Source organism: Taudactylus pleione, unplaced genomic scaffold (genome assembly GCF_031769625.1).
Source record: "Taudactylus pleione unplaced genomic scaffold, aTauple2 ptg000147l, whole genome shotgun sequence".
Lineage (NCBI taxonomy): Eukaryota > Metazoa > Chordata > Amphibia > Anura > Myobatrachidae > Taudactylus > Taudactylus pleione.
Window position 1 is genome coordinate 3,599,566 of NW_028284549.1, and position 26,604 is coordinate 3,626,169.

A 26,604-nucleotide genomic window follows, 5' to 3' on the forward strand; every position below is an offset into this window, starting at 1 on the left:
CAGCAGAGCAGAGAGCGACACCCCAGGCAGGAAAGAGGAACTGCACGGGCTGTGACAGGTGCAGGGTGCTAGAATGATCACTACGAGTCATACTAAGTATACATACAATGGACGCTCTGCCGGATGGCTCTATGGTCATCTATTTATCTCTGCTTCTAAGTAGAGTAATTTTGGTCATTCAGCATTTTGCATTATCTAATATTTCCACAACAACATCATTATGGCATAATTAAAAGTAGCAAAAGGCTGAAGTGTGAAAATGCTGATTTAACTAAATAAAAAGCAAACTACAGGACTACAAGCAATAATGCCCTTCCTAATAGAGTACTACACGTATAGAAGCCTGTGTGGGTGGATTGTAAGAATATTCTCTGGTAATACTGCAATACCTCTGGTGATATAATGTTCTGAGTCACTAATACAGACTTACCCCTTGCAGTAGTCAGTGTCCTTCTTTCTGTTGAAGAGTCGAACTCTGTAGAACTGCAGATATCAAAAGCACGTCACCTAGTAACACCAGAACAAAGCATAAAATGAATGAATTAGTTGTGTTGCGCAGTTCGCAGTCTTTCATCTAAAGAGCACTTGTTGCCTACATAAGGTGAAGGTGGCCACACCGCGGCCTGAACCAGCAGCTGTCAGATTGCAGATAATCAATTCACTAAGAAAACTAGTACCATGCAACTTTAGAAATACTGGTCAGGAAATGCCACTGTAGCTCCTAGTGATGTGAGAGTTGTATTCCCATTCATACTGATTCACAGAACAAAATGGCTGCCTCCGTTATGTGTAGGCCATGTGGGATCATTGAAATGGCTTTTAAATAGTAAATAGCCACCTATATTGCTGTTGTTGTTACCCAAGGCAGTCAGTGTAATTTCTTACACATGTGTGAGTGCGTTTGTTTGAGTTTGCGTGGGTTTGAGTGGGGTGTGTGTGATTGCATGTATGTGTGTGGGTCATACTTGCCAACTCTCCCTCATTGTCAGGGAGACTCCCTGAAATAGCAGCAATCTCCCTGTCTCCCTGAAGAGTATACCAATCTCCCTCATTTCACCTTACCCCCATTATGACGCTGTTATATAAAAGAAAAAACAGAGCTATATACATTCAAATGGGATCATTAGTATAATTTCCCTGCATTGGTTATAAGGCACAATGACCCCTTATGGCTACATGTATTTTCTGAGAAGTATCAGTGTGTTTTCATCAATCGGTAGATCTTACTAACTGCTTTGGGGCTCATTTACATGTGGATGTAAATCAATTTTATGACACGCCTCTCAGATGTAGCAGTACACGCCCACTTTACCACCGCAATCATAGGTGTTGCTTTCACAATCACCCTGAAATGTTTTTTCAAAAGTAGGCAAGTATGGTGTGGGTGTTTGTGTGAGGCCCTGTGTGTGGGTGTTTATGTTTGGGCGAGTGCAACTGCATGTATGTATGTGTGGGTGCGTCACTGTGAGTGTGTGTGGTGTTTGTGTTAATATGCGTGAGTGTGTGCATAAGTGTGTGAGTAAGTATGTGAGTAACTGTGTGTAGATTGGTGGGTGAGTATGTGTGAGTGTCTGTGTGTGCATGAGTGAGTCACTGAGGGGGGTGGGTAACTGTGTGTTGTGGGCTGGTGGGTGCATGTGTGTGTATGTGAGTAAGTGTGTGTATGAGTGAGTCACTAAGGGGGGTGAGTAACTGTGTGTTGTGGGCTGGTGGGTGCATGTGTGTGTGAGTGTATGTAAGTAAGTTTATGTGTGTAGGTGTTTGTATAAGTGTGTGTGTACATGTGAGTGAGTGTGTGAGTCACTGTGTGTGGGGGTTGATAGGTGTGTGAGTGTTTATGTTTGGTTGAGTGTGTGTATGTGTGAGTCACTGTGTGTGTGTGTGAGAGTGGATGTGTGTCTGTGCTGTGGTTGGTGGATGCATGTGTGCGTGAGTGAGTATGTGTGAGGTGTGAGTCACTGTGTGAGTGTGGGTTGATGAGTGTGTAGGTGTTTATGTTTGGGTGAGTGTATGTAGGTGTAAGTGTGTATGAGTGTAAGCAATACAATATAAACAATGTACCTCTTCGCTGGGTACACACTATACGATGTATTGTACAATATATCGTTCCGACACAGATCGGATAATATATCGTACACATCGTATAGTCTGTACACCCGATCCGATGTTCTCCGCATGGTCCCATCTGCTGTGCTGCACAGCAGATGGGACGATGCAATAAATGATGCACTACTGTTACATGCAGCATTTTACGACACATCACACCATCGTACACCAGATTGTGTAGTGTGTACGGCGCATGCAATGTATAGTTACATCGCATCATTGCATCGCTGAGTCGGACCGTTGTATGGTGTGTAGCCACTGTTAGACATTGTGGGTGGTCGGACTCAATGTTCTATACTGCTGTATGGCCTATTCATGCTGGTTCCTGTTTATGCACAGAAACTGAAATAAAACTGCATAGATAACTTATTTTCATGTATCACCTGCCTTAGGGTATGGCTAGCCTATTTCTGTCAGTATCCATACAGATTTAACTTCAAAAGCATGTCACCGATGGGCACGTTAATCCCTGCAGATGCCATTTAGCAAGTTTACCTCACAAGTAAAATATCGGTTTTGTTTATATATTGTGATGAAGTGACAACCACAACTCCATCATGACAAGAGAGCGGAGAGCACAGCAACAAGTGCCTCCAAACTTATTCAATTAGCTGCGAAAAGTGACGTTTGGAGAAAAGTTTTCCCCGATTTGTACTTTTCGCCTGTTTTCAAAGTGTCTCCAAAGACATGACTTTTTGGGGCAAAAATGAAAAAAGTGTTGGAATTTGGGAAAAAAAAGGGGGGTTGGTACTTTGGGGGGCTATATGGTTGGGACAGGTGTTTTTGGGATTAGACGAGGCTGCAGCAGGTGTATTTTTTTTTAATCTTAATTTTAGAGACATCAAAATATACTAGTACCCATTTTCAGGTGCCCCAAATTTAACCTCGGTACTTACTTTTCAGAAAAAAAAACATTGCTTCATATCATTTTTCCACACATATGCAAAAATGCATGTAACATCCCTTTGCACCCCAAAAAAACCCACTAAATACCTTTATTAGGGCTACTAGTACTATTCTATATTGATTTCCAGTGTCACTGAAGCTTTTTATGGGGTACAGACTGATTTCCCTCAAAAAATAGGTCCTTTTCGCTAGTTTCGCTTTAGAGAACATTCGCCTATCCGCGTTTTCGCCTGATTTACGATTGAATAGGGAGCGAAAAGCAGGGACGCGCATTGAGAAAACATTCCGGCAAAAGAGGCGAATGAAGCGAATTCATTCCGCTTTTCGGCAGACGGAACTTTTCACGGCTAATTGAATACGGCCCTTAATTTGAAAACGGTAATTATGAGATGGAAAAGTCTCACATAAAATAAACCGTGGGCACAGTCTCACCTATGTTTGTTGACACCTGGCATCAGAATGAATACACGCCAGTCAATAGCCTGGCATCACTGAATCATGATTTACTTGCTCAACAACCGAACTGTTGTACAAGAGATTTTAACAGTCAGTGAATGTTTAGGATGTATTAATTTTAGTGAAGAGACAAAGCCGGGCATTGGTGATCATATCTTAGTCTTAGGGGTCTATTTACTAAGCAGTGTTAGGAGACAGAATGAAAAGTGATAAGGTGCCAGCCAATCAGCTCCCAACTGTCATCTCACAGGCTGTATTTGAAAAATGACAGTTGGGAGCTGATTGGCTGGCACCAGAGCCGTAACTAAACTTTTTGGTGCCCTGTGCCAGAAAGAGCATTGGCGCCCCCCTCATTTTTCAAAGGGACATAATGCACCCAAAAAAGGGCCATGGCTTCATGGGGAAGGGCCAGGGAAGAGATAGGAGAGGCCAGGAGATGCTGGGGATGAAATAAGAGGAAGCTACAAGCAAGAATGATAATAAACAGAAATTTGACAGGCCCAAACAGCGCCCCCTGACCTGTGGTGCCCTGTGCCATGGCACCGGCCGCACTACCCTAGCTACGGCCCTGGCTGGCACCTTATCACTTTTCACTCTGGGGCCCATTTATTAAGGATCGCATTTTGCAATGCGATCAGGGAATGCAGTACCGCCCCTGATCGCATTGCAAAATGCGATCATACCGGCCGAATGTATGATCCGGCACATGCAGGGAGACGGGCTCCGAAAAGAGCCCGTCCCTGCGATGTGGCCGGAGCGCATTCCGGGCTACTGCGCATGCGCAGTCCTGAGGAATGCACATGAGCGGCTCCCATTGCCGGCGGAGGGATCTCAAAGATCCCTCCGCCGGCTGAAATGCGGTGAGTGCCCATAAGACACAGCGGCTAACGCTATCTTCAGATAGCGTTAGCTGTTGGGGTCAATATCAGGAATGCTTCGCATTCCCGATATTGATACATTTGGCAGCATCGCCTTCCCCATAGAAACCTATGGGGGAGGCGGCAGCCGGCGGCAATGGAGGGATCGCAGCAGGTATCAGAGATACCTGCTGCGGTCCCTCCTTCATACATTCGGGGGATACTAAGTATTTGAGGTAAACCCCCGAACACAGGTGTTTTCGGGGAATTTACCTCAAATGCACTTTGATAAATGGGCCCCTCTGTCTCCTAACACTGCTTAGTAAATAGGCCCCTTAAGTTCATCCAACTATCTAAACTAGAATACCAATATACAGTATAAGAGAAATTCTCATTTTCAGCTCAATAATTATTTTCTGCAGGAATATATTACATCTATATTATGTCCTCACACACATCGTGTCTTATGTAAACAGAATCCCACTGGGACCCACATTATTTTATGCAGAATATTCAGAGCTGTTGATCGTATTTTCTCTGCTAATGAATATATTCCTGTTCTGACTATGGCTATGGCGGTACTCAATTGTTATAGCGCGCCCGATTTCCTTTCTAAAGTGACGGGAGATCACGGGGCGCTATTCAATTGTTGCAGGTTTTCGAGCTGATCGCGCCCATAGTGGTCGGGTTGTAAAATTGGCTAACCCCTACCAAAGTGCTGGGCGCAATCGCGAAAAGTGCCGTTTGGGCGTCCAAACGGGTCACTTTTTGCCCATTTGAGCTCGCACCCCCCTGGGGCTGTGAGCTGAAATGGTGCACCAGCAGCTAATCGTGCCCGACAGGAGAAAAAATTTAATAGTTCCTGTCGGACGCGTAGGGCCTGCGATACTATTGAACACCACCCTATGAGTTCTAATGGTAACTAGTAACTACGCACTGAATAAATCCTATATCCGACTGCATTCCATTTCATAAGACTGTGTAAGCCAGCAACATTCATAAAAAGCCCAAACGGCATGTAGTCATTATGTCGATAGAATGTCGACAAGGTCTGAATGTTAACATGGTTAAAATGTCTACAGTGAAACTGTTGACATGGGCATACTGTTGTGACATGGCCGTTATTTTGACATTTGCATGTCGACATGTTGCCATAACGTCCACGTCGACATTCTGGTATGAACTTTACAAACCACACTCCTCCCAAGCCCCAACGGTCAACACTATCCCCTAATCACTGTGCATTTGGGTTTCTGTGTAATAGAACTTCTATTATCCAGCATTTAGTACAAGCTAATACACACAGGACAATGGAAAGGGGGCAGGTAGGTTATCAAGGACCCAATTCCGATTTTACACAGGTGCCCAGGGTCTGCCAGTTGCATCACTGAAGTAAACTGACAAATGGCTAACCAATATCTAAATTATCAAACAGATTGATTTTTATTAATATGATAGTGTTAATGTAGAGCCACCATAAATACATGAAATAACAATATTAGTGTCCTGAAGTGGCAGAACATTGGTCCCAGACTCCAGGCAGTATAATATACAGGTGTCCCCAAACCTCGTCTCATTATACAGATACAGGAATAAAATGAAGACACACCTGACATATAATTATTGTATAGAGAAATATCACAGATATGGCAAAATCACTTTTATACATAATTAAAATAATGCAATTAGCACAAAACCATATACTGGAACTGTGTCAGATATACTCACCAATAATAAATATAATAATCTATTCTATGTTCACTATGCATAAGCTAAATATATTTTGAAAGTTTAACAGATCTGAGGCCAAGATGACTTCAATGGTCATTTAATACGAATGACATCTCTTGTTGGTGCACTAAAGTGTCTATAATAATATGGTCTCGCCAAACACGTATCCGCCTAGCTGTAAGGGACGGGTTGCAGGGGTTTGCTCATTGCAGTTAGCAGAATGTAGCCTTGTTGATGCTACCTTATTTATGTGTGGGAAATAACTGGGCTCCAGGAATTCACCAATACTCTATAAAATGACCAAGCTTGTGAAAGAACATTGATTCCTTGCCCCAAAATAATACTATAACGTTTTAATTTTTTTCCAAAATATTACTTGAATTATATTTTTATTGGATTGCTGCTCTTCAGTATTTTTTTTCTTGCCATCGAGTACAGTACCATCTCTTTTCCAGCAGATGTCACTATTGCAGCTGTTGCCTCTTAAGAGCATCAGGCCAACCAATAGAAAGCATCCGGCTGGTGTCTAAGGGGAAGATATACTAAAGTGTGGTTTTACCAAGCTTCATGCGTTTAGGTGGCTTTATGTGTGGTTTGTAAAAGGCAAAACCACACATTAGCCTGTATGCTAGCACGTGTAGTGAAACATGTATGCACTACGAATGGTACCCCCCAACTTGAAATAATAAGTGTTGCCCACATCGCCACTAACTTCTTATTTCCCCTATTGTAAATTACATAGTATTGACCTTGTATTCATTTCACATGATACATTTATAATGCTAAATAAACTGGTGCGCTCCAGGGTTTGTACGTACTCTCCACATGACGGACAATTATTAATGATGCAACAAAATGTCCCGTAAAAGTCTGGATAAACTGACTTTGAAACCTGTTGGTAGGGTGATCTTAAAAAGTGTTCTTCAAATGAGTATAGTACAGTGGCATAACCAGAGGGGTGCATGAGGGGCACCTTGCCCCGAGCGCCATCTGACAGGCCCGGTAGAGGGGGCCTGGGCAATGTCCAGCGCTTGGATCAAGTGTTGATCCCAGCGCCGGAAGTCCTGTAGTCCGGTGGGATGTGTCCCCGCCGGGGATACATCTCACCAGACTGTTCCCAGCGGCTGGTAACATTTGGCGCAGGCTGCGAGATGGGTGCAGCTCATGGACCGGCGGCCAAATGAATTTGACGCCGGCCGCGAGCCAATTACGGCTTGCGAACCGGTAGCCAATAGAAAGCGGCGAGCCAATTGCGGCGAACAGAGTCATGGCTGGTTCTGCCCATGGCATCTGACGTCAGATGCCACTGGGCAGAATAGTAGCATTCCCGCTAAAGGGCAAAAAGCACCCTGCCCTCTGGCGCAGCACCCTGCTGAAAGGCTACGGGCTCTGTCTCCTCCCGCTGGCCGCAATGTCCCGTGAGTGGGGTAAACGGCGGTGCAGCCCAGCGCCTGGCATCCATTCTCAGTGACCGCAGCACTTGGGGGCTGCCCGGCATGTCCGTAAGTGCAGGGCACGCCCCAAGAGTGACGAAAAGGGGATATGTCATAAAGGTACACACCCTTTTCCTTGGCCATGCCCCCTTTTCGGGCAGAAGTGCACTTTCTATAGGACCGGCGCCCTGCTCGGTGCCGGACCTAGAGTGAACACTAGAATAGTCAGTTCGGTAACGGCGGGCGGCGTATGCAGATGTCGTGGGAGGAGCTCTGGCGGCCCTGGAAGAGGCTAGTAGACGCCGGGCTCAAGACAGAAGAGCTCCGGCAGCGGTGCAGCTGGCCAGGACGGCTCGGCAGCAGAAGAATGCGGCTAAGGACCGGACAGGTAGGCTACCATTAATCCCTCCCTAGACCACCAAGTTGTCGGGCACTAGGCTCGTGGTGTAATTAGGCCTGTGGCACTGATATGGGGGGGCGTCGTTTATACCCTTGCCGCAGGCGCCAAACCCCCTAGTTGCGCCCCTGGTATAGTATAATAGTATAATAGTATGTCAGGGATTGGGACACCCCCTTTCTGGAGCTGCTAAGGGAACGATCTGATAATCTCTAGAGCCCTGCACTCACCACACAGAACTGTAGATTATACATTTATAATGCCCCACCCCCCCCATAAGTTTTAGCTGAAAGAATAGAGATCCTGTCAGGCTGTGATAAACCAGGCTATGGCCCATCTATAAAATAATCCAGCGGCTTGGCTCTGAAAACTGCATACAATGTGCGGTGGTTTGGAAACCCACACACAAAACCACCCCTGCTTAGCAAATCTCCCCCTAAATCTCTGCTGAATGTACTACAGAAAAGAAGGCTTTTGTAACTTGGGGCTAACAGATTTATCTTACCATATACTATATATTACAGCTGACCTCAATCACTGTGTCCACATGTGCACTTTACATCACAGCACGCTCAGCACCAAACCTCTGCGATTAAGGCATTATTCAGCGTTTTCAACGTCTGCCTATCAGACGACTTCCGCTCTCTCTCACCTTGGCCCTCCCCGCACACTTGTTTCTGCTCCACTGACTTTCAGTCAGGGAAAGGGGGGAAAGGCTTTGGGCCTGATTCAGACGCGGACGCTAAGCTGCGCTCGCTCGCATTGAGCTATTTTTCGCAATCTGCGCATGCGTATGAGTCGCAATGCCCGTGCTCGAACCAGTCATTGCGATGTAAAAGTGCTCGCTCGTAGCCTGCAGTCGGGCCGCTATTTTGAGTGACAGATAGTGCCGTTTGCGGGTGGTAACAGGGGGAGGTGCTTGTAAACGGGGGTGTGGATGTGCGAATGCAGGCGTGCCCGACAAGTCAGAACGGCGTTTAATGGGTGTGCATAATTAGCAAAGTAGCGTCATTACACACATGACTGGGCTGTATTTTAGCCAGAACTGCTCGCAATGTTGTGGTCGGAAAAGGCTACCACAAGCACTGCGAGCAGCTCCGATGGCTCTCGATGTTCCTGATTATTCCTACAACTGCCGGAGATGACATGTGTTGCGAGTGGCAAAGGGGCGCCTTTATACAGGTGCGAGCGCATAGTGCGGCCGCTCGCTATTACTGAGTGGGCGGCTTTATGCGACGCAGTGCGAGCACATGATTTAAATAGCCGGCCCCTTTTAGCCAGCGAGCAAACGCAAATAGCGTCCAGGTCTGAATCAGGCCCTTTGTCATTGGCTAGATGGCGCTCTACCCTGATCTAGGGATAGCCATTGACCATCCATGCTTACAAAACATCCATGGTCAACAGCAAAGTCGATAGTTTTGCCATCAATTGCAGATAACCCAGATTTATTTACACTTAATGCCAGGACACGGAGTTTAACTCCATCCCCAACGCAACGGTGAAGTCCCGCCCCTCAGTTCTGATAAACCGGCAGCCCAGTATGTCATTGAGGAGGGCTAACCATTGGTGGTTGTAACCATCCAATCTGGAGCCGCAGGTAGTGGCATAGCCAGGAAATGACAAAGGGCGTCACCTCTCAGCTAGGGATGCCCTAGATTGGCATTGCTCACAGCCTGATCTCAGGAAAACAGGAATCAGGTATTAAGCAATGTGGAGAAATATAGAATTTAAGGTTAACCGCTGCGGTCTCGGTGAAGGAGTCCACGATGGATAGGTTCTTTACTATACTATTATCATGCTTTACTATTGTAACAGGTTTTTTTTTAGATGCTGATTTGTTTTTAGATGTTGATATTTGATGGCAGCTGCAGTGGACATTGGCCCTCATTCAGAGCCGCTCGTTAGCGGCAGTACGCTCGTTCCGAGCGATGTTTGCACATCTGCGCATGCGTACGCTTTTTAGTACGCATGCGCGAACCAGTCAGTGCGGCCGAAAATCCTTTGTACGCTATATAGCGAGTGCCTGCTATTTTGAGTGACAGAATGAGGCGTATGTGGGTGGTAACAGGGGAAGGTGCTTGAAAATGGGGAGTGGAGATCCGAACGCAGGCGTGCTTAAAGGTCAAAACGGGCGTTTTATGGGTGTGTATATTTAAAACAGCAGCGTCATTGACCACGTCACTGGGTTATTTTAGAGCCAGAACTGCACGCAAATTTGTGGTAGCAAACACCAACCACAAGAATAGCGAGCAGTTCATACGCTGGTCGATGTACTCGATTAATCTAATAAATAGCGGACATGACGTAGGATGCGTGCGGCCAGGGGGCGTTGTTAACAAATAAACGAGCGTATGTTTTGCTCGTTCGTTCAGACTTAGAGGTGTGAACACACTGCAATGTGCGTACGGATCATTTAAATAGCCACCCCTTGTTTTTAAACGAACGACCGCAAATAGCGTCCGGCTCTGAATGAGGGCCATTATACGCAGACAGCAGGATCTAGGTACAGAGGATAAAGGAGTGCGCCCTTTTTTTTTTTTTAACTCAGTTATTCAATCAGAAAACCAACATTTAATACTGGGAAGCAAAACGATACATACATTTCCTACAAAGGGGGCAATTAGTTTACTCATCTGAAGCTAGTGGATGGGGTTATGTGACCAACGCTCTTAGAAATCTGATATCATTTTGTGTCAAATCACATCTGTGTTGCTATGATCAGCCTGCAAGCACAGGGGCTGCTATTTGCAGCTTCAACAGACAGGTTTTTGAGACGGGAAAGAATAAGCTGCCTCAGGGTGGTTGAACTAAGGACTCTAGGGGTCTATTTACTAAGCAGTGTTAGGAGACAGAGTGAAAAGTGATAAGGTGCCAGCCAATCAGCTCCCAACTGTCATTTTTCAAACACAGCCTGTGAGATGACAGTTGGGAGCTGATTGGCTGTCACCTTATCACTTATCACTCTGTCTCCTAACACTGCTTAGTAACTAGACCCTTATATCAGACAGGCATCATGCAGAACTCAACACATCCATGGAAAAATAGTGCCCATGGGGAATTACAAATTAATGACCCTGAGATTAAGGAGTCTATTTACTAAGCAGTGTTAGGAGACAGAGTGAAAAGTGATAAGAAAGTGATAAGGTGCCAGCCAATCCGCTCCCAACTGTCATTTTTCAAACACAGCCTGTGAGATGACAGTTGGGAGCTGATTGGCTGGAACCTTATCACTTTCTTATCACTTTTCACTCTGTGGGGTATATTTACTAAAGTGCGGGTTTATAGAAGTGGAGATGTTGCCCATAGCAACCAATCAGATTCTATTTAACATGTATCTAGCACCTATTAGAAGATAATAGCTAGAATCTGATTGGTTGCTATGGGCAACATCTTCACTTCTAAAAACCCGTACTTTAGTATATATACCCCTAAGAGTCTCATTACTGATAGTCTTCCTAAACTGCTGCAGTGATGGCCAATCAGTTGTCCCGGATCAATATTCCGAAGCAATACGGGATCAGCATACACAAATCAATAATGGGATATTATTTTTTTGCGAAGAACTTCCTGGTGGCTCTTTCAGCCTCTCGTGCTGCTTCCAACGAGCTTAGGGGAAAGCAGAGATGGGAAAAGCATTAGAGATGGCCATCAATGGCTTAAGGGGCGGGATGTACTAAAGGCAAAAATGCAGTTTTACCGCATTCCCCAAATGTACAAAGCTGCGTCCCGATGGGTAACGCCACCTTCAGGAGGCGCTACCCAATAGAAGCCTATGGGCTTCTTATCGGGATGCTACTCCTTGGGAGGCATTGATCGGATCCCTTCCATCACCCCCGCAGAAGGACGCCAGAGGGACTTAAGGGTGTTAAAACCGGAAGTCCCTTTGCGATTTTCTTGGTACATACCGCAGTATGTACCTAAAGACAGGGGGAATGTACCGCATCACAGATGCAATGCTTAGTACATCCCGCCCTTAACCATTAATGGTCTCTATCAATGGTGCCGTCGGTGCTCAGCATTGATGGCCTGAAACCATTGACATGAAACCATCGATGGACCTCCCTGCTCTGTGACAAGCGGGCCAATCAGGGGAAGGGATGGAGCTAAGGAGCTGATTCAGACCCGCTCGCTAAGAAGCGTTCGCTCGTAGCTGCCGTTGGGTTGCATTGTGCGCATGCGTATGCATCGCAGTGGGTGAACCTCCTCGAAAGAAGCGTTCGCTCGCCCAGAATAGGCAGCCCAGCTGAATGAGTGGCAGGAGAGGCCGTTTTTGGGTGGTAACAGGGGCAGGCCACTAGAAACGGGGGAGTGTAGGTGCGAACGCAGGCGTGCCTGAGTGTCTCAACGCCGTTTCAGAGGCATGCATAATTTACAGGCAGCATCATGGTACACGTCACCTGGCTGAAATTCACACTGAAGTGATCGCAGTGCTTGCGGCAGGGTATAGTCAACTTCAAGCGCTGCGATCGCATCCGATGGTGCTCGATGTACCAAAGGTGTCATGCACTTCCAGGAGATGACGTGCGCAAGTGGGCGTCTTATGAATGGTGGCTGGTGGGCGTCTGCATGCACAAAGTGATCGCACGCCAAGACATAGTGGGCGTGCTAATGCCTTGGTGTGCGATTGCTTGCCTTGCTGGAAGTGCGCAGGATTTGCATACGCTGGGTGCGAGCGAACGTATCTAGCGAGCGGGTCTGAATGAGCTTCTAAGTTCCATTCCCCTGCTTGTGTCAACAATGGCAGACAATTAAAAGATCTCCACCATTGATGGCAAAACCATCTACCTTCGGCTGCAAGCCATGGATGGATGCTAACCATCGATGGTCTGTGGCTATCCCTAAAAGGCATCTGCTTCTTCTGCGTGGCTGGGACTCTGGAGGAATGATATATATGTACCCTAAAACTGAATCACACAATATTCCCTGTGTAACGCATCATTCCGGGTGGAAATATTGATACATTTTTAATTAAAAAATAAAATAAAGAATAATATAGTATATTGCTGCACCATCCCTGAACTACTGTTTCCATTCTATTAACTATGTATAATAATTAGGAAGTTGATACAGTTACTGGCCCTTTATCTTTAAGAGGAGGATTCTTCCTGGGTAGCCTGCTCAGCAAGAGGCAGAGGGAACCAGCAGGGGGAACTTATCAGGAGGAAGTCTTATGCAGACAAGGCCCTTTATATGTAACTCTAAGGGGCTGATTCACGTGAGGGCGCAAATAACCCTACTAATGCAGATTCCTGATTATCGGGAATATATGAGATCGCAAGCAGGCCCCGCTATGCCTCTGTCTGATTGACAAGCAGAGGTGTTTGCGGGGCAGCTACACCCTTCATGGCTGACCTAATGTTTTGTGTGTGCGCAAACAATATTCTCCAGCATGCACTTTGCTGCAGCGCGTCTATAGTTAAGATTCTGAATTTAAAGCTGGCATCAATTACTGCCTCTGACTTTCAAGCTCATTTGCATAGTATTACCCATAATTCCTATTACATTTAGCTAATCTCTTGCAAATTGAATCTGGGCTCAGCAGATGCACCGTGAGCCGTAGCCTTTGTGTTGGGTAAGGTGTGATCTGCGGATAGGTCACAGAATCAGTCACCAGGACCCGCCCGCCATAAGCCTACTTAAGGAAGCTTTTTAGACGTTAATGTTATCACATTTTCTCTCATTTGCGGAACAAGCTAAGAGTTGGTACTATAAATATTGATGCACTCTAATTATGGCACCGAGAGATTATGTTATTGCTAATTGTGCCAAAATTGCCTGTAATGTATTATACCCAATACCCAGTACACACAGCTTGGGGCTTGTGGGAGATTGGAAATAAGAAATTATTAAGAGATTTGTATTTAGAAAATAAAACAAAACAATATCTGCTGTATGCTGTCTCACCCATAGTCTACATACACTGTGCTACCGGGGATACTGGTCCAGGCAGCTCATATAAACCCAGATACATGTAATTGCAAGCTCTCATGATAGAAATAATATGGACCTGCGCACAGCGGTGGTGTAACTTAGGGGATGGGGCGTGCTGCTCGCTCTACAGAGCTGTCCTGACTCAATTACAGATCATTAAAAAAAGAGGGTCCTTATATATATATATATATATATATATATCTGTATATATAGATAGAAAGACCCTACATTATTACCAAAATTAATTTATAGAAATTATATAGAAATAGGGCCTGATTCAGGGGTGGATGCCCAATGTTTCTAATCTGCACATACGTCTGAGACACACCTCGCATGCGCCAGATGGTTGCCATACATTCAAGAGCACTCATAATTCCACAAGGCAGAGAGCTAGGCTTTGCAACGAGATTCAATATGAATGACTGCCGGGCTCTAGCCCGGTGGTTCAAATCCCGACTGCTGCAGCCTGATGGTTGGAAATCCCGACACCGTCGGTAAGTCTACTATCCCTACCCCTCTCCCCCCCTAACCCTAACCCACCCTTAGGGGTGCCTAACCGTAACCTCCCCCCCTAGTGCCTAACCCTAACCCCCCCCCCAAGTGCCTAAACCTAACCCCACCTTCCCCTAGCCTAAACTTAAGCTTTCCCGTGGGGGTGCCTAACCCTAAGTCCCCCTGGTGGTGACTAAACCTAGCCCCGCAATCCCCAAGTGTATACTTACCCCGGCTGAGGACGATCAGTCCAGCGTAGTCTCGGGGTTCCGGCGTGGGGATTAACATAGGCGTCGGTATTTTAACCCCTACAGTATGTTAAATCCCTTGCCGGGATTTCCTTGTCGAGATTGAGACCGCTGGTCTCATAACTACATCCCTTTGCAATGTAATCTTTTGCACTATTTTCTTGTTATGTTCTCACTATTTTCTTGTTATGTTCTCACTATTTTCTTGTTAAGTTTGCACTATTTTCTTGTTATGTTCTCACTATTTTCTTGTTATGTTTGCACTATTTTCTTGTTATGTTTGCACTATATTCTTGTTATGTTCTCACTATTTTCTTGTTATGTTCTCACTATTTTCTTGTTATGTTCTCACTATTTTCTTGTTATGTTTACACTATTTTCTTGTTATGTTTGCATTATTTTCTTGTTATGTTTGCACTATTTTCTTGTTATGTTTGCACTATATTCTTGCTATGTTCTCACTATTTTCTTGTTATGTTCTCACTATTTTCTTGTTATGTTTGCACTATATTCTTGTTATGTTCTCACTATTTTCTTGTTATGTTTGCACTATTTTCTTGTTATGTTTGCACTATATTCTTGTTATGTTCTCACTATTTTCTTGTTATGTTTGCACTATATTCTTGTTATGTTTGCACTATATTCTTGTTATGTTCTCACTATTTTCTTGTTAAGTTTGCACTATTTTCTTGTTATGTTTGCATTATTTTCTTGTTATGTTTGCACTATTTTCTTGTTATGTTCTCACTATTTTTTTGTTATGTTTACACTATATTCTTGTCATGTTTGCACTATATTCTTATTATGTTCTCACTATTTTCTTGTTATGTTTGCACTATTTTCTTGTTATGTTCTCACTATTTTCTTGTTATGTTTGCACTATATTCTTGTTATGTTCTCACTATTTTCCTGTTATGTTCTCACTATTTTCTTGTTATGTTTGCACTATATTCTTGTTATGTTCTCACTATTTTCTTGTTATGTTTGCACTATTTTCTTGCTATGTTCTCACTATTTTCTTGTTATGTTTGCAATGTTTTCTTGTTATGTTTGCACTATTTTCTTGTTATGTTTGCACTATTTTCTTGTTATATTTGCACTGTTTTCGGTTTATGTACTTTGTAAGGCGCTGCAGACCCCTTGTGACGCCATATAAGTAAATATTATAATTATTAGTAATAATAATATATATGAAATATACCTATCTGCTTTCAAGTTAGATCATGTGGTTATTGTGTTCCTCTATACAGTAGTTTAGTACAACAATTGCGCCATGCATCATACTACATATATACTAAATCTAAAACAGCTACACAAGCTGTAGGCAGCTCAACAATATACAATTATGGAGTTATGCTGATTTTAGTTGCTGTTTTCTTTCATTTAAATCCATTTTTGGTTTACATTTATTTTTTGTGTGGAAAACAGGCATCAGCGTTATCTCACTGATGATTAAAGCAATAGCACTCCAAAAGTCATCAGACTTTTTTTAAATTGAATGTTTTATATGATAATGTGTAGAAATCTAATTTTTGGTCGACCACGCAGTGTTACCTAACTGAGCGAGACATGTGACAGACTGATCTCTGTACTAATCATGTGCCGAAGTTGTCTTTGCACGCGGAGGACATGAGATGACAGACCACAGGCAGCACGCAATACTACATGCTGCCTCCATTACCCATCATCCCAAATGCTATTATGCCCATGTGCCCTGGCTGTCAGTCTAAGTTTATGGATCAATGATGCTGTTGTCCTGCATTTATAGAGCTAACTATAACAGGAGGGGAGCAGAACGCAGCTTACATGGCGGTATGTTGTACATGTGTCACACCTCCAGTAGTTCTGACCGGACAGCTCCCAGATAAGAGATCCACAGCACAGACATGTAGTATTTAAGGGCCATTTGCAAACCATACAATATGTGGACTCGTTATTTATTTGTTAACAGTTATTTACTGTACATAGCGCACGCATATGCCGCAGAGGTGCAGTATATTTTTGTCAACATTTGGTTGACATTCATAATGTCGACATGCTTGGTATGTTGACACTGATGAAATGTCAACATGATTAGAATGTTGACCAAACGTTCGTGGTGGTCTAGCGATGACTTACATGGTATGGCGGGACTGGCGACTCCAGCGGTGTCTTCTGGGTCCGGCGGTGACGTCATGATGACTTCCAGCTCATTCTGCAGCGATTCTGGTAGTGGGTATCCTTTGCCCTCCTACTAGTGCATAACCCTAACCTTCCCTCCCACAGCCTAACGCTAACCCTCACCTCCTGCAGCCTAACCCTAAGTCTACCCACCCGCAGCCTAATTGTAACCCTCCCCTCCTGCAGCCTAACCCTAACATCCCCACCCACAGCCTAACCCTAACCCTCCTATCCTGCAGCCTAACCTACCCTAGTGCTGCGTAACCCTAATCTCCCATGGCCTAACCCTAACACTCCCACAGCCTAACCATAACCCTTCCCTTCCACAGCCTAACACTAATCCTCCCCTCCCGTAGCCTATCCCTAAACTCTCCTCCCGCAGCCTAACCACAGGGCCGGATTAAGGTTTGAGGGGGCCCTGGGGAAACAACTTTGTGGGGGCCCCTATCGATATAATTTTATATATTTATATATACATTCACATACACCACACACATATATTTATATACTTTCACACACATACATACATTCACACAGAAAAACACATACACATGTATGTGTCGCACATACATTACACACAAACATGCATACATACACACACAAGTCTCACACACACACTTACCTTGCACCATCTGCACTGCATGTTGTGGATGGGGAGGGGACCTGGCAGGAAGGCATCATGTTATTAAGCTCCGCCCCCCTTGCAGCTTTGGCCGCGATTCGCGGGTCAATCAAAAAAAGGGCAGAGCCAAATGACACAATTGTAATGGAACTGCATCATACTGGCTCCGCCTCCAGCCGATTGACCCGCGTTATCGCTGAATTTTGCAGCGAGGTGGGCGGGGCATAATAACGGTGGCTGTTCTTGTGCAGCTGCTGTGTGGAGGCCCCTTAGGTGTGGGGGCCCCAGGACGACCGCCCCTGTCACCCTACCTATAATCCGACCCTGCCTAACCATAACCCTCCCCTCCCGCTGTCCAACACTAGCCTTCTCCTTAGTTCCTAACCCTAGCCCTCCGCTGCTGCAGCCTAACCCTCTTCTACTGCAGTCTAACCCTCTGATCTTTGCAGAATGTTTACATTTCACATATCTTTAGATGTACCAACGCTAAATGCACCATTATCCGGCAAAGCATGGTCTTCAATGTGAGCGATTATGCGCCTGATTTTGCATCTAAAACCGGCAGCACATCTGATTCAGAATCAGAACACACTTCTAATTGGGCAATTCAAATATTTGACTGTCATTGTAATAAGATCATTGCTCTTTCCTGTAAAACTAACTGAGCTAGCATGAAAATAGGCGCAGGCTCTTGTTTTGAAGCAACTAGTACAGACTTTCAGTGCTACATGCATAATACCCATGTCCCATTCTTTGCAGGGCGAATCTGTAGCCCACAAAACCCATCAAATGTTATCTGCAGTGGGAGCTAATCGCTGGCAGTGACCCACTGATAGATGGCGCAAGTTATTGCTGGAAAGAGGGCACTTCCGCATTTAATAAACAGAGCGATTACTGAAATATCTACCAGCACAGAGCACAATAAGCCCCAAAGACAGAGTTTGGTGGCTGTAAATTACGGCTTTGTGCAAGTTTATGGCTAATTTAATAAGTAATTTACAAAATCATTAAATACGGGACACGAAAATAACAAGTATAGGTTGAGTCTCCCATATCCAAATATTCCAAAATACAGAATATTTTTAGCATGGCTGAGATAGTGAAACTTTGCTTTTTTGATGGTTCAATGTACAGAAACTTTGTTTAAGGCACAAAATAATTAAACATATTGTATAACATTACCTTCAGGCTTTATGTATAAGGTGTATATGAAACATAAATTAATTTCATGTACAGTATATGTACACAAGTAGAAAATGACCTGCAGGCTGTGTGTATAAGGTGTATATAAAACATAAATGCATTCTGTGTTTAGATTTGGGTCCCATTCCTAAGATATCTCATTATGGTATACAAATATTCCAAAATACGGAATATTCCAATATCCAAAATACCCCTGGTCCCAAGCATTTTGGATATGGGAGACTCAACCTGTATTCTCAAAAAGTATAATGAAAAGGGATAAGTCACAAAAGCTAGAAAAATAATACATGTATTTGCACAGTTTAGTAAATATGGACTTGAGGTCAACATTTTGTCCCAGATTTTTACTAAAGTCATCACTGTTTCCATTTTAATGCAGCTTCCATAAAGTGCGCAGCAACATTACGCATTTTCATGGTTTAACTGAGACACACACACGCAAGTTTAAACTTTTAAGCTGGCTCCTAGATTTTACATAGATTTGTCAAGCCCTGGCCTAAGGGCCTGATCAGAGATGTACGCTAATGAATTCCCCCCCCCCCCCCCCCCCCGTTTCCGCCCACAAACAGTCCCTGCCTGTCAATGACTTTGCGACTAAATCCTCACTGCAAAAGACTTCAGTAATGAAGCTTGATCCATGAGCAGTGTGATTCAGGCACATGCGCACACCACCGATAATCGCACAAGTGCATAAAGTGCCCCTAGGGGTCTATTTACTAAGCAGTGTTAGGAGACAGAGAGAAAAGTGATAAGGTGCCAGCCAATCAGCTCCCAACTGTCATTTTTCAAACAGCCTGTGAGATGACAGTTGGGAGCTGATTGGCTGGTACCTCATCACTTTTCACTCTGTCTCCTAACACTGCAAAGTAAATAGACCTTCTAGTCTGATACAGGCTCTAAGAGAGAGAAAGATTATAATCTAACCCCAGCTACCAAGTAAATTCTATCTTTTCTATGTTTGGCCACTTGCAGCATCACATCCCAACACCCTCTCCCTCATCTCATTAAAATATTCCCAAATATTACTTGTTTGTGTGTGCACATAATCAGCCCCATTACTGAGGCTACTCTCCATTCCATATGGACCTCCCTGATCCACTCACGCCCAGCCAGCCCTGCCCACAATCTACTGCAATTATTATTCATGCAATCTACATAATGTTATTGCGTTAATCAGTACCAATCGCAGTTAGGCCCTGATTCAGAGCCGGACGCTCTGACAGAGCGCTTGCTCTGAATCAGGGCCAGGCTATTTTTTTTTTTTAGAACGGCCTCCTGGCCGCTCGCATAGCTGTGGATGACCACCCACAGCTATAGCGAGCGGCCAGGAAGATGGTCGCGATGGTCAAGACCATCGCGACCATCGGGCTTGCGACGAGACCCTTGTGGTAGGGTCTCGTTGCCGCAAGCCCCAGAGATTTCCGCTCAAGCAGAGCCAAAATCTCTCCCACTGACATCACGAGTGATGTCAGTGGGGCCGGCCCCAAACGGAGGCGTTCACATGGGAACGCCTCCGTTTGGGCAGCCACTCCCCCGGCCCGCCCCCCAAAGCGGGCGTGCTGTCACTCAACATCGACAGCACGCCCTCTTTGGTACGAGAACCGGAGCGACGGCTTGCCCGTCGCTCTCTGGGTCTCGCGCATGCGCACGACGGAGCCGGCTCCGTCGTGCGCATGCGCTCTGGGCCACCATCGATCTGGTTGCGAGCGCTCAGCGCTTGCGACCGGGTCTGAATCAGGCCCTTAGAACGGAAGTATGACATCAGAAAACAGGAAGTAAACAGCTTTAGAGATCACTGATTTTTTTTACTCGAGCATTATTATACAGTATTTATCAAACACTAAGCCTAAATAAGACTGTTATTTACTATTATTGTTACACAAGTATGTTACTTTCTAATCGTTTTCCCGCGTTGCTGCTGTTATATTTTCTTCAAGTAACAGTTGAGAATGACTATGAAACATGATTGTAAATACTTACGCAATACAGAACCTTCTGTTCGTGTCAAATAGTTATTAAAATGTTCTGGATCGGGATGTAAAGGATGTAACCAAGGTGCAGAGTGAAACACAGGGTTTTCTACCGTTATGTGGCTTGTTACCAAGCCTGAAGGAGACCAACTGGGGCCATAAATGCTTTTAACTTGTACAAAGACTGATTTTTCTACAAAAAGTGTCACACTGGTTTGAAGACTGTTTCCTATTGTAGAAGCAGTATTTTACAGTGTGCTATTTCCACAGTTATATTCCTAGAAAACGATTGGAATAAAATGGCGATTTAAAAGTCGACTGTACGTTTAAATGGACCAAACAATTTTTTTATTAATTTAGTATAATAGTTTATATATACAGCTAAATTACCTGAAATTGCAGGTTCTAGGACTCTATTACATTGGGCGAGTTTCCATGTTCTCTCACTCTATTACATTGGGCGAATTTCCATGTTCTCTGACTCTATTACATTGGGCGAGTTTGCATGTTCTCGGTCTCTATTACATTGGGTGAGTTTGCATGTTCTCTGACTGTATTACATTGGGCAAGTCTGCAGGATCTCTGACTATTACATTGGGCGAGTTTGCAGGTTCTCTGACTATTACATTGGGTGAGTTTGCATGTTCTCTGACTATTACATTGGGTGAGTTTGCAGGTTCTCTGACTCGATTACATTGGGCGAGTTTACAGGTTCTCTGGCTCGATTACATTGGGCGAGTTTGCATATTCTCTGACTGTATTACACTGGGCGAGTTTGCAGGTTCTCTGACTCTATTACATTGGGCGAGATTGCATGCTCTCGGGATCTATTACATTGGGCGAGTTTGCATGTTCTCTGACTGTATTACATTGGGCGAGATTGCAGGTTCTCTGACTATTACATTGGGTGAGTTTGCAGGTTCTCTGACTCTATTACATTGGGCGAGATTGCATGCTCTCGGGATCTATTACATTGGGCGAGTTTGCATGTTCTCTGACTGTATTACATTGGGCGAGTTTGCAGAATCTCTGACTATTACATTGGGCGAGTTTGCAGGTTCTCTGACTCTATTACATTGGGCGAGTTTGCATGTTCTCTGATTCGATTACATTGTGCGAGTTTGCATGTTCTCGGGCTCTATTACATTGGCCGAGTTTGCATGTTCTAGGATTCTATTACATTGGGCGAGTTTGCATGTTCTCTGACTCTATTACATTGGGTGAGTTTGCATGTTCTCTGATTCGATTACATTGTGCGAGTTTGCATGTTCTCGGGCTCTATTACATTGGCCGAGTTTGCATGTTCTAGGATTCTATTACATTGGGCGAGTTTGCAGGTTCTCGGACTCCATTACATTGGGCGAGTTTCCATGTTCTCTCAATCTATTACATTGGGCGAGTTTCCATGTTCTCTGACTATTACGTTGGGCGAGTTTGCATGTTCTCGGCCTCTATTACACTGGGCAAGTTTGCAGGTTCTCGAACTCTATTACATTGGGCGAGTTTCCATGTTCTCTGACTCTATTACATTGGGTGAGTTTCCATGTTCTCTGACTCTATTACATTGGGCTAGTTTGCATGTTCTCGGGCTCTATTACATTGGGCGAGTTTCCATGTTCTCTGACTCTATTACATTAGGCGAGTTTCCATGTTCTCTGACTCTATTACATTGGGTGAGTTTGCAGGCTCTCTGACTCGATTACATTGGGCGAGTTTACAGGTTCTCTGACTCGATTACATTGGGCGAGTTTCCATGTTCTCTGACTCGATTACATTGGGCCCATGTGCAGGTTCTCTGACTCTATTACATTGGGCGAGTTTGCATATTCTCTGACTGTATTACATTGGGCGAGTTTGCAGGTTCTCTGACTCTATTACATTGGGCGAGTTTGCATGCTCTCGGGATCTATTACATTGGGCGCGTTTGCATGTTCTCAGGCTCCATTACATTGGGCGAGTTTGCATGTTCTCGGTCTCTATTACATTGGGCGAGTTTGCATGTTCTCTGACTGTATTACATTGGGCGAGTTTGCAGGATCTCTGACTATCACATTGGGCGAGTTTGCATGTTCGCTGATTTGATTACATTGTGCGAGTTTGCATGTTCTCGGGCTCTATTACATTGGCCGAGTTTGCATGTTCTAGGATTCTATTACATTGGGCGAGTTTGCATGTTCTCTGACTCTATTACATTGGGTGAGTTTGCATGTTCTAGGACTCCATTACATTGTTCGAGTTTGCATGTTCTTGGACTACATTACATTGGGCGAGTTTGCAGGTTCTCGGGCTCTATTACATTGGGCGAGTGTGCAGGTTCTCGGACTCCATTACATTGGGAGAGTTTACATGTTCTCGGTCTCTATTACATTGGGAGAGTTTGCAGGTTCTCTGATTCGATTACATTGGGCGAGTTTGCATGTTCTCGGGCTCTATTACATTGGGCGAGTTTGCCTGTTCTCGGTCTCTATTACATTGGATGAGTTTCCAAGTTCTCTGACTCTATTACATTGGGTGAGTTTCCATGTTCTCGGTCTCTATTACATTGGGCGAGTTTCCATGTTCTCTGACTCTATTACATTGGGCGAGTTTCCATATTCTCGGTCTCTATTACATTGGGCGAGTTTCCATGTTCTCTGACAATATTACATTGGGCGAGTTTCCATGTTCTCGGTCTCTATTACATTGGGTGAGTTTGCAGGTTCTCTGACTCTATTACATTGGGTGAGTTTGCATGTTCTCGGTCTCTATTACATTGGGCGAGTTTCCATGTTCTCTGGCTCTATTACATTGGACGAGTTTCCATGTTCTCTGACTCTATTACATTGGGCGAGTTTCCATGTTCTCGGTCTCTATTACATTGGGCGAGTTTCCATGTTCTCTGACAATATTACATTGGGCGAGTTTCCATGTTCTCGGTCTCTATTACATTGGGTGAGTTTGCAGGTTCTAGGACTCTATTATATTGGGCGAGTTTCCATGTTCTCGGACTGTATTACATTGGGCGAGTTTGCAGGTTCTATGACTATTACATTGGGCGAGTTTGCAGGTTCTCTGACTCTATTACATTGGGCGATATTGCACGCTCTCGGGCTCTATTACATTGGGCACGTTTGCATGTTCTCGGGCTCCATTACATTGGTCGAGTTTGCATGTTCTCAGTCTCTATTACATTGGGCAAGTTTGCAGGTTCTTGGACTCTATTACATTGTGCGAGTTTGCATGTTCTCGGGCTCTATTACATTGGCCGAGTTTGCATGTTCTAGGATTCTATTACATTGGGCGGGTTTGCATGTTCTCGGTCTCTATTACATTGGGCGAGTTTGCAGGTTCTTGGACTCTATCACATTGGGTGAGTTTGCATGTTCTAGGACTCCATTACATTAGGAGAGTTTACATGTTCTCAGTCTCTATTACATTGGGCGAGTTTGCATGTTCTCGGTTCTATTACATTGGGCGAGTTTGCATGTTCTCTGACTGTATTACATTGGGCGAGTTTGCAGGATCTCTGCCTATTACATTGGGCGAGTTTGCAGGTTCTCTGACTCTATTACATTGGGCGAGTTTACATGTTCTCTGATTCGATTACATTGTGCGAGTTTGCATGTTCTCGGTCTCTATTACATTGGCCAAGTTTGCATGTTCTAGGATTCTATTACATTGGGCGAGTTTGCATGTTCTCTGACTCCATTACATTGTTCGAGTTTGCAGGTTCTCGGACTCCATTACATTGGGAGAGTTTGCATGTTCTCGGGCTCTATTACATTGGGCGAGTTTGCATGTTCTCGGTCTCTATTACATTGGGCGAGTTTGCATGTTCTCAGGCTCTATTACATTGGGCGAGTTTGCCTGATCTCGGTCTCTATTCCATTGGGCGAGTTTGCATGTTCTCGGACTCTATTACATTGGGTGAATTTGCATGTTCTCGGGCTCTATTACATTGGGCGAGTTTGCATGTTCTCGGTCTCTATTACATTGGGCGAGATTGCATGTTCTCTGACTCTATTACATTGGGTGAGTTTCCATGTTCTCTGACTCTATTACATTGGGCGAGTTTCCATGTTCTCGGACTGTATTACATTGGGCGAGTTTGCAGGTTCTCTGACTATTACATTGGGCGAGTTTGCAGGTTCGCTGACTCTATTACATTGGGCGAGTTTGCATGCTCTCGGGCTCTATTACATTGGGCACGTTTGCATGTTCTCGGGCTCCATTACATTGGGCGAGTTTGCAGGTTCTTGGACTCGATTACATTGGGCGAGTTTGCATGTTCTCGGGCTCTATTACATTGGCCGAGTTTGGATGTTCTAGGATTCTATTATATTTGGCGAGTTTGCATGTTCTCTGACTCTATTACATTGGGTGAGTTTGCATGTTCTAGTACTCCGTTACATTGTTCGAGTTTGCATGTTCTAGGACTCCATTACATTGGGCGAGTTTGCAGGTTCTCTGACTTTATTACATTGGGCGAGTTTTCATGTTCTCAGTCTCTATTACATTGTGCGAGTTTGCAGGTTCTCGGGCTCTATTACATTGGGCGAGTTTGCAGGTTCTTGGACTCTATTACATTGGGTGAGTTTGCAGGTTCTCGGACTCTTACTACATTGGGAGAGTTTACATGTTCTCGGTCTCTATTACATTGGGCGAGTTTGCATGTTCTCGGGCTCTATTACATTGGGCGAGTTTGCATGTTCCCAGTCTCTATTACATTGGGGAGTTTGCATGTTCTCGGGCTCTATTACATTGGGCGAGTTTGCATGTTCTCGGTCTCTATTACATTGGGCGAGTTTGCATGTTCTCGGTCTCTATTACACTGGGTGAGTTTGCATGTTCTCTGATTCGATTACATTGTGCGAGTTTGCAGGTTCTCGGGCTCTATTACATTGGGCGAGTTTGCATGTTCTCGGTCTCTATTACATTGGGTAAGTTTGCAGGTTCTCGGTCTCTATTACATTGGGTAAGTTTGCAGGTTCTCCGATTCGATTACATTGGGTGAGTTTGCAGGCTCTCTGATTCGATTACATTGTGCGAGTTTGCAGGTTCTCGGGCTCTATTACATTGGGCGAGTTTGCATTTTCTCTGATTCGATTACATTGTGCGAGTTTGCAGGTTCTCGGGCTCTATTACATTGGGCGAGTTTGCATGTTCTCGGTCTCTATTACATTGGGCGAGTTTGCAGGTTCTCGGTCTCTATTACATTGGGTAAGTTTGCAGGTTCTCGGTCTCTATTACATTGGATGAGTTTGCAGGTTCTCTGATTCGATTACATTGTGCGAGTTTGCAGGTTCTCGGGCTCTATTACATTGGGCGAGTTTGCATTTTCTCTGATTCGATTACATTGGTTGAGTTTACTGCTTAACTCACATTATTCTAAACTCTCTCTCTGTAACATGTGGCCCTTTATCTCTCTCCACTTTACCTTTCTCCATGGGGGGTCTGTGTATTAAGTCTTGGAGAGAGATAAAGTGGAGAGAGGAAAAGTACCAACCAATCAGCTCCTAACTGTCATTCAAACATAGCCTGTAACATGACAGTTAGGTGTTGGTTGGTTGGTATTTTATCTCTATTAACTTTATCTCTTTCCAAGGCTTAGTACATCTACCCTATAGCCTGTAAGTGGCAGTTAGGAACTGATTGGTTGGCACTTTATCTCTCTACACTTTATTTCTCTCCAATGATTAAGTACATAGCCTTACAAGGCTGAATACAGCTTCCCCCATAGCCACAGAAAGGGATGAATTTGAGGTGACTGAGGATTAAATGTCATAAAACCAGTAAACCATCCAAACAAGCTAAGAATAACTGCACCCTCCACACTTTTATTTTTTATTTTAATAATAGCATCCTGCATCTTGAATCCTGTTCTGCACTTTAGTATGACCAATCCGCACTCAGCAAGGAATTCTTTATAAACTCCCTTCCCCCACACACACCTCTTCCAATAGGAGGTAAAAATTCACTCCTGTGGACTCTGACTATTGTGGCCCATAAACTCATGTACAACAAGGCTCTGCTGCCCAAAGGCACTATGTGGCTTATTCATTAAGAAGATAATACCTCAGGAAAATTATGTGGAGATGTCAGTTTTCACATTA

The 26,604-nt window shown here is 44.4% G+C and overlaps 1 protein-coding gene across 4 annotated transcripts in view; it reads right to left on the reverse strand.

Moving 5' to 3' along the window:
- Positions 1-26,604, reverse strand: part of MAP2 (microtubule associated protein 2) — a 284,389-nt gene that overhangs the window by 130,471 nt on the left and 127,314 nt on the right. For all 4 annotated transcript variants that reach the window (XM_088474119.1, XM_088474118.1, XM_088474117.1 and 1 more), the window contains exon 4: positions 431-507. The gene's annotated coding sequence lies outside the window, so the exon portion shown is untranslated. The remainder of the gene's footprint in view (positions 1-430; positions 508-26,604) is intronic.